At 50.9% G+C, this 7,053-nt stretch overlaps 1 long non-coding RNA gene across 4 annotated transcripts; it reads left to right on the forward strand.

Moving 5' to 3' along the window:
• Positions 1–934: 934 nt before the first annotated feature.
• On the forward strand, positions 935–5,149 carry LOC105874814 (uncharacterized). 4 transcript variants are annotated; one of them, XR_012915719.1, is made up of 3 exons: positions 935–974; positions 3,163–3,281; positions 3,929–5,149. It is a non-coding gene; the product is annotated as an uncharacterized LOC105874814 (long non-coding RNA). The 4 variants fall into 4 exon arrangements; XR_012915721.1 differs by lacking the exon at positions 935–974 and adding an exon at positions 1,064–1,094; XR_012915718.1 differs by lacking the exon at positions 935–974 and adding an exon at positions 1,287–1,336.
• The last annotated feature ends 1,904 nt before the right edge of the window (positions 5,150–7,053 follow it).

The raw sequence follows: 7,053 nt of genomic DNA on the forward strand, positions 1-7,053 counted from the left end.
CCCACGGGGAGCCCTCCCGCAGCCCGGGGCTGAGACGGCACTCGGGCACCCCCAGCCCCCCCTGAGGTGAGTCGGCACTCGGGCACCTCCAGCCCCCCCCCGTGAGGTGAGTTGGCACTCGGGCACCCCCAGCCCCCCCTATGAGATGAGTCGGCACTCGGGCACCCCCAGCCCCCCCTGAGGTGAGTCGGCACTCGGGCACCCCCAGCCCCCCCCCCGTGAGGTGAGTCGGCACTCAGGCACCCCCAGCCCCCCCCGTGAGGTGAGTCGGCACTCGGGCACCCCCAGCCCCCCCCCCGTGAGGTGAGTCGGCACTCAGGCACCCCCAGCCCCCCCCGTGAGGTGAGTCGGCACTCGGGCACCCCCAGCCCCCCCCTGAGGTGAGTCGGCACTCGGGCACCCCCAGCCCCCCCCCCCGTGAGGTGAGTCGGCACTCAGGCACCCCCAGCCCCCCCCCGTGAGGTGAGTCGGCACTCGGGCACCCCCAGCCCCCCCCTGAGGTGAGTCGGCACTCGGGCACCCCCAGCCCCCCCCCCGTGAGGTGAGTCGGCACTCGGGCACCCCCAGCCCCCCCCTGAGGTGAGTCGGCACTCGGGCACCCCCAGCCCCCCCCCGTGAGGTGAGTCGGCACTCGGGCACCCCCAGCCCCCCCCGTGAGGTGAGTCGGCACTCGGGCACCCCCAGCCCCCCCCTGAGGTGAGTCGGCACTCGGGCACCCCCAGCCCCCCCCCCCCGTGAGGTGAGTCGGCACTCAGGCACCCCCAGCCCCCCCCCGTGAGGTGAGTCGGCACTCGGGCACCCCCAGCCCCCCCCTGAGGTGAGTCGGCACTCGGGCACCCCCAGCCCCCCCCCCGTGAGGTGAGTCGGCACTCGGGCACCCCCAGCCCCCCCCTGAGGTGAGTCGGCACTCGGGCACCCCCAGCCCCCCCCCCGTGAGGTGAGTCGGCACTCCGGCACCCCCAGCCCCTCCTGAGGTGAGTCGGCACTCGGGCACCCCCAGCCCCCCCCCCGTGAGGTGAGTCGGCACTCGGGCACCCCCAGCCCCCCCCCCGTGAGGTGAGTCGGCACTCGGGCACCCCCAGCCCCCCCGTGAGGTGAGTCGGCATCGGGCACCCCCAGCCCCCCCCCCCGTGAGGTGAGTCGGCACTCGGGCACCCCCAGCCCCCCCCCCGTGAGGTGAGTCGGCACTCGGGCACCCCCAGCCCCCCCCCCGTGAGGTGAGTCGGCACTCGGGCACCCCCAGCCCCCCCCCCGTGAGGTGAGTAGGCACTCGGGCACCCCCAGCCCCCCCCGTGAGGTGAGTCGGCACTCGGGCACCCCCAGCCCCCCCCGTGAGGTGAGTCGGCACTCGGGCACCCCCAGCCCCCCCCCGTGAGGTGAGTCGGCACTCGGGCACCCCTAGCTCGGGGTGGCGGTGGCGGTGGCGGCTGGCGGGTAGCCGCCCTTCCTCACAGCGGCTGGAGGTGGCGGTGGCGGCTGGCGGCTGGCGAGCAGTGGCGGCTGGAGGCTGGCGGCTGGCGGCTAGCGAGCGGTGGCTGGCGGTGGCACTGGCGGCTGGTGGGTGGCGGGTGGCCGGTGGCGGGTGGCGGCTGGCGGTAGCGGTGGCGACTGGCAGTGGCGGCTGGCCGTAGCGGTGGCGACTGGCGGTGGCGACTGGCGGTGGCGGCTGGCGGTGGCGGCTGGCGTGGCGACTGGCGGTGGCGGCTGATGGTGGCAGCTGGCGGTAGCGGTGGCGGCTGGCGGTGGCGGCTGGCGGTGGCGGTAGCGGCTGGCGGTGGCGGGTGGCCGCCCTTCCTCACAGCGCAGGGGCGCCCCGAGGCGGGAAGCGGGTGGGGCAGTCACGCGAGACAGGGGCGCCCCGAGGCGGGAAGCGGGTCGGGCAGTCACGCGAGACAGGGGCGCCCCGAGGCGGGAAGCGGTGGAGGCCACCGCGGACGGTGGCTCTGGGAGACGCCCAAGACCGGAAAGGGGGAGGGGACCCAGGAAGGGCCCACGAGGAGCTCAGGGCCCTGCAGAAGGCGGTACGAGGGGCCCCGACTGTGTCTGGGACCCAGGTGTGGCGAGACCTCCTGCTAGCAGAGTAGATACGGACAAGACAGGCGAACCGCCTGATGGCTTCCGGCGCTGTGGAACCAGCTGGCTCCCCACCAGCGGTTCATGGACACACCCCAGAGGCAGGCAGGGAACTGAGACGCCGCCAGAGAGACCCGAAATGTGTGGCTGCAAGATTTTTATGGTTGAAACCCCCTCTTTGATATAGACAAGGGGTTAGGCCAAGGCACCTGGTTAGAGGGGACCCCAGATGACTGGAGGCCACGTGTGGAACTTGCTATTCATTCGTCCCCTATGAATGTGCAGCGGGTTTTGACCTCGGTGGACACAGGAGCTGGCTGCTCCCTGATCTATGGGAACCCTGAGCGGTTTGCTGGGCAGACAGCCCACATACATGGCTATGGTGGGCAGACTGTCCCAGTTAAACAAGTGACTATTCCACTGGGGCTGACCATTTGACCCCCAGGCCTTACACTGTGAATGTGTCCCCTGGAAAAGAATATATCCTGGGTGTTCACATTCTGCCTGCTTAACCCTAACCACCTCCATGGGTGAGTTCTGCCTCCGAGTTAGGGCTGTGAAGCCGGTGGTGTGTGGCCCCGTCCCACCACAGTCTGCCCACGCCTGACCGTGTGGTACACACACAACAGGGTTGCTTGCCCAGGGGGCATGAAGAAATTTCACAAACCATATTGCATCCGGCTCGCAGTCCATTCAAGTCTCCTGTCTGGCGAGTTAAGAAACCAGAGGGAACTTGGAGAATGACAGTGGACCACCGGTAGCTGAATAAAGTGACTCCCGCATGGCATGCTGTGGTGCCATCTATGCTGGATCTGATGGATTAGCTGACTTTGGTGCTTGGACAGCACCACTGTGTGGTGGACTGACGCCTTGTTCTCCACAGACTTAGCTATGGACAGTCAAGGCCAGTTTGCCTTCACATGGGAAGGATGACAGTGGGCATTTGTGGTGTTCCCACAGGTCACCTCCACAGCCCAACCATATGTCATGGTTTGGCGACACAGGATTTGGCCAGATGGAATCGGCCATCCTCAGTGTTTCTGTTTCATTATATTGATGATACAGTGTTAACCTCTGACTCCCTTACAGATCTAGAAGAAGCTGCCGCCAGTCTTCAAACTTTTTGGAACAATGGGGTTGGGCGGTGAACAACTCCAAAGTCCAGGCACCTGGCTTTTTGGTCAAATTCTCGGCTGTTGTCTAATCAGGTAAGACAAGCAATCTGTGAGGCAGTTATAGATAAAACTCAAGCCTTCCCCTGACTCACTATGGTGAAACAGTTACAACTGCTTGTGGGGCTTTGGGAGTATTGGTGTGTATTCATTCCCCACTTGGCCCAACTGTTGGGCCATCATATTGAATATGATGTTAGCTGTGGCCTGTCATACATTGCCTTTATTGTGTTGAGGTCCATGCTTTCTATACCTAATTTGTTGAGTTTTTATCATGAAAGGATGTTAAATTTTGTCAAATGCTTTGTCTGCATCTGTAGAGATGTTCATATGATTTTTGTCCTTCATTCTGTTAATGTTGTGTGTAACATTTATTGATTTGCATATGTTGAACCATCCTTGGGAGAATTTAATCTATTGCTACCTTTTTAGAGCTGAGGGCAGGCAGTCATTCAATTTTGGCTTGCATCTACATTCTAAGCTAACCTGTCAATGAACCAAGCTTAGCTTTTTCCCTCTTTTGACAATATTGGAACTCCCATGCAGTCATAATTATAAGCTGCAGGAGAGAATCACAGTTTTTGATGACATGGGAACCTGTGCCACCTACTTATATTGCTTAATTTTGTCCTCTATTCTTTCTTATGCCCAATTTTTCATGTACTACTACTATCTTATTATAGATTGCTGCTGGACCAGCCTGACCTCATGATGTGGTAGATCTAGCAAAACCAAGCTCATCATGGGAACTTCTAGACACATGGTCATATCCCTTGGCAGGTAGTCCATCTCTACGTAGGTCCAGTAGCATGTCAGGAGCTATTAAGATGCATAGTTATGCTATGTAATTACATGGTATATAATTATCTACATTAGCATAGCCTTTACAGAGAAACCACAGGACTATATTGTGATTCTCCTGTTGGGTTTGCCATAAACTCCACACGGTGTTTCTTCCAGCTGCATATTCCTCTAATACCATGTAGTCTAGATTGTATGGTTCCAATGGTAGGGCTGCTTGCACTGTAGCCTGGACCTGATGCAGAGCTCTTTGCCACCCTACACTTTGTCCAGGTGGCAGCCTTCTATGTCACTTAGCAATATGTCTCTACAGTATTCCTAACTACTAGAATATGCTGCTTCCAAAGCCCAAAGAGGCCTACGGATTATTGTGCTTTCTTTTTATGGTGGGAATGTGAGCTGCAATAATGTGTCCTTTATTTAGACATACCCCAAATCACTGGGCCTCCTAAAATTGTCATTGATGTGGCAGGTCCTTTAATCTTCAGAGGGGTTTTCTCTCACTCTCGGGAATGCATGTGTCTCACCAAGACGTTCAACATGCCACTTCCTACTCACAGTTTTAACTGATAAATACCATGGACAAGTGTGGTGCTCTGAGGAATGTCCGAACAACCCAGGTCTCTGGACTATATGATGACAGAAGGTAGAACTGATACAGATTTTGGACAAGACCCCAGATGTATGCTGTTGTCCTCCTCAGTGAATGTGAATTGCTTCTGACAAATTTCCCTCTAAGTGTTGCTTCAGCTATTTTAAATACATATTGATTTGTAAGCTTTTCATTTTCTTCAATTTTAAATATGTTCTGATTTTTATTATAATTTCTTCTTGGTTCTATAAATTATTTGGAAAACAGTTTTTAACTTCTAAGGTTTATGGATTTCTTTTGGATAACTTTTTGGTATTGATTTCTAATAGTGTTTCTATTCTGTCACCAATGTAAAAATTTGTAAATTGGCCTAATATCTGGTCAGTTTTCATAAACAGTTCAAGTGTGCTTGAAAAGAATAGTAAGTCTTTAATTGTTGATTTGTCTAATTTTATATCCATTTAGTCAATTATTAGGAATAAAGTGTTAAAATCTTTCACTGTATGTGTGGATTTATTACTCTTTGCAATTCTATTAATTTTGGCTTTTTTGAGGACATATTATTATTAAGTATTTACAATTTTAGATTTGATATATATTCCTGGTGGATTTTTACTACAATTATTATGTAGTAGTGAAAGGGGTAAGTTTGAGGATTTCCACTCTGATCAAGGAAAACGATAGGGCCATGAGATAGCAGCAGAGCACACAAGCTTGATTGGGGTGCTCTGTGGACAGGTTTGCACTCCGGGGAGTCACAGCAAGAGCCAGATCAGAAGCTTGAGGCAGAGGGGCCACCGCCCTGAAGGGGAGGAGGGCAAGGGAACGCCTAGGACAAAGGAGGCCTCAAGAGGGGCTCCTGTTGTTTCTCGGTGGTGTCACCCAGCAGCATGGCATGGTGTCTCTGGGCCAGAGAACTCCAAAGAGCAGCAGTGGCTTGGGGCCTTTATGGTCTGGTCTTTATAGGGTGATGAGCAGATTTGGGCATAGTTTCATGGGATATACAAAGCAGTCAGGCTCTAAATGGGTAAAAATACGCCTGTTTGGGCTATGTTTAACACAATGGGATGTGTTAAAATTTAAGTTTGGTGCCAAAGGGATTTCGTCTTAGCCTGCTGTGAAGAAAGAGACAACCCAGGGCCAATATGCAGAGGCCATCCTGGTGCCATTTACATCACATGTCCTGACTGTTTTTAGCCTTTTGTGCTCACAATTGTTTATTATATTTTACTTATTTTTTAGGTTTATTTTTACTGATACTATTTGGTAGATAATATTTCAGTTGATTGTGGTCAGCTACAATGTTCATCACTTATTGTTATTCAAACTGCTCAAATAGGAATTTCACTCCCTTCTTTGTCCCCCTTTAAACAAAATTGCTCTGGGTAAGGTTACTAACGTGACCTTCATGTTACCAAATCCAGTTAATGTTTTAAATTTTCTTATTGTGTATACACGTATATAAAAATTCAAATTAGGGTATCATACATGGAATTTAGTAGTTTTCTTACCTTTTTTTTTGGTTTATTCTGTTCATTAACCCTTTGTTGTAAGCCACATGTTCACTTCCTCAATATTTATAATGTATCGCTGATACTTGACTTTATCTTTTTGTCATATTAGTGTAATCTTCGGTCATATAGGGTTTCCCTTGTCTTTAGTGTCCTATTTTCTCTCCCTCGGACTTCTCTCTCTGCATCCCCTCTCTCTATATACAATATTTAAATAATTTTAAAAATCATTTTTTTGTGTCATATCAAAATCTTCAGTGTAAATTAAGGGTCCAATTTTGTTTTCTTTGAATTGAAACAACACATTTGTCCTATATTAAATTGTCATCTATATCTAGATTCTCAATTATTTTCTACCATTCTTGCTTATACTTCATTAATACAATTATTTTTCATATATTGACTTGATTCCAATAGCTTTTTAGTAGGTGCTGATACCTGGTGAGAAAAATTCCTCTCCCTAGTCTTTTTTATTTTTGGTTCAATTTTCTTATTCTTCTACAGGAACTTTAAGATAATTTAATCAAATTTTTAAATGTTTTTGTGATTCTAATGTGAATTTTATGGACTATATATATAATTTTAGAGGATTAATGTTTTTATAATAGTAGGTATTCTTTTCATGTGTCCACGTCTTACTCAATTGTTTTTGTAAATTTATTTTACCTTTATTATTTTTGCTATTGTGAATGAAATATTTTCCCACTAACATTTATTGCTAACAAATTTTGTATATTCATCTTGTTTCCCACTAGCTTATGAAAATCCCTCTTAAAATATTTTAAAATTGTTTTTCCTAATCCCTACGGTTTCCTAGGAATATAATCATAACAACAAAAAGTTTTCTATTTTCCTGTATTTGTGCTGATCCTTTCATTTTAAAATCTTGTTACATTCATGGATT

Source organism: Microcebus murinus, chromosome 29 (genome assembly GCF_040939455.1).
Source record: "Microcebus murinus isolate Inina chromosome 29, M.murinus_Inina_mat1.0, whole genome shotgun sequence".
Classification (NCBI taxonomy): domain Eukaryota; kingdom Metazoa; phylum Chordata; class Mammalia; order Primates; family Cheirogaleidae; genus Microcebus; species Microcebus murinus.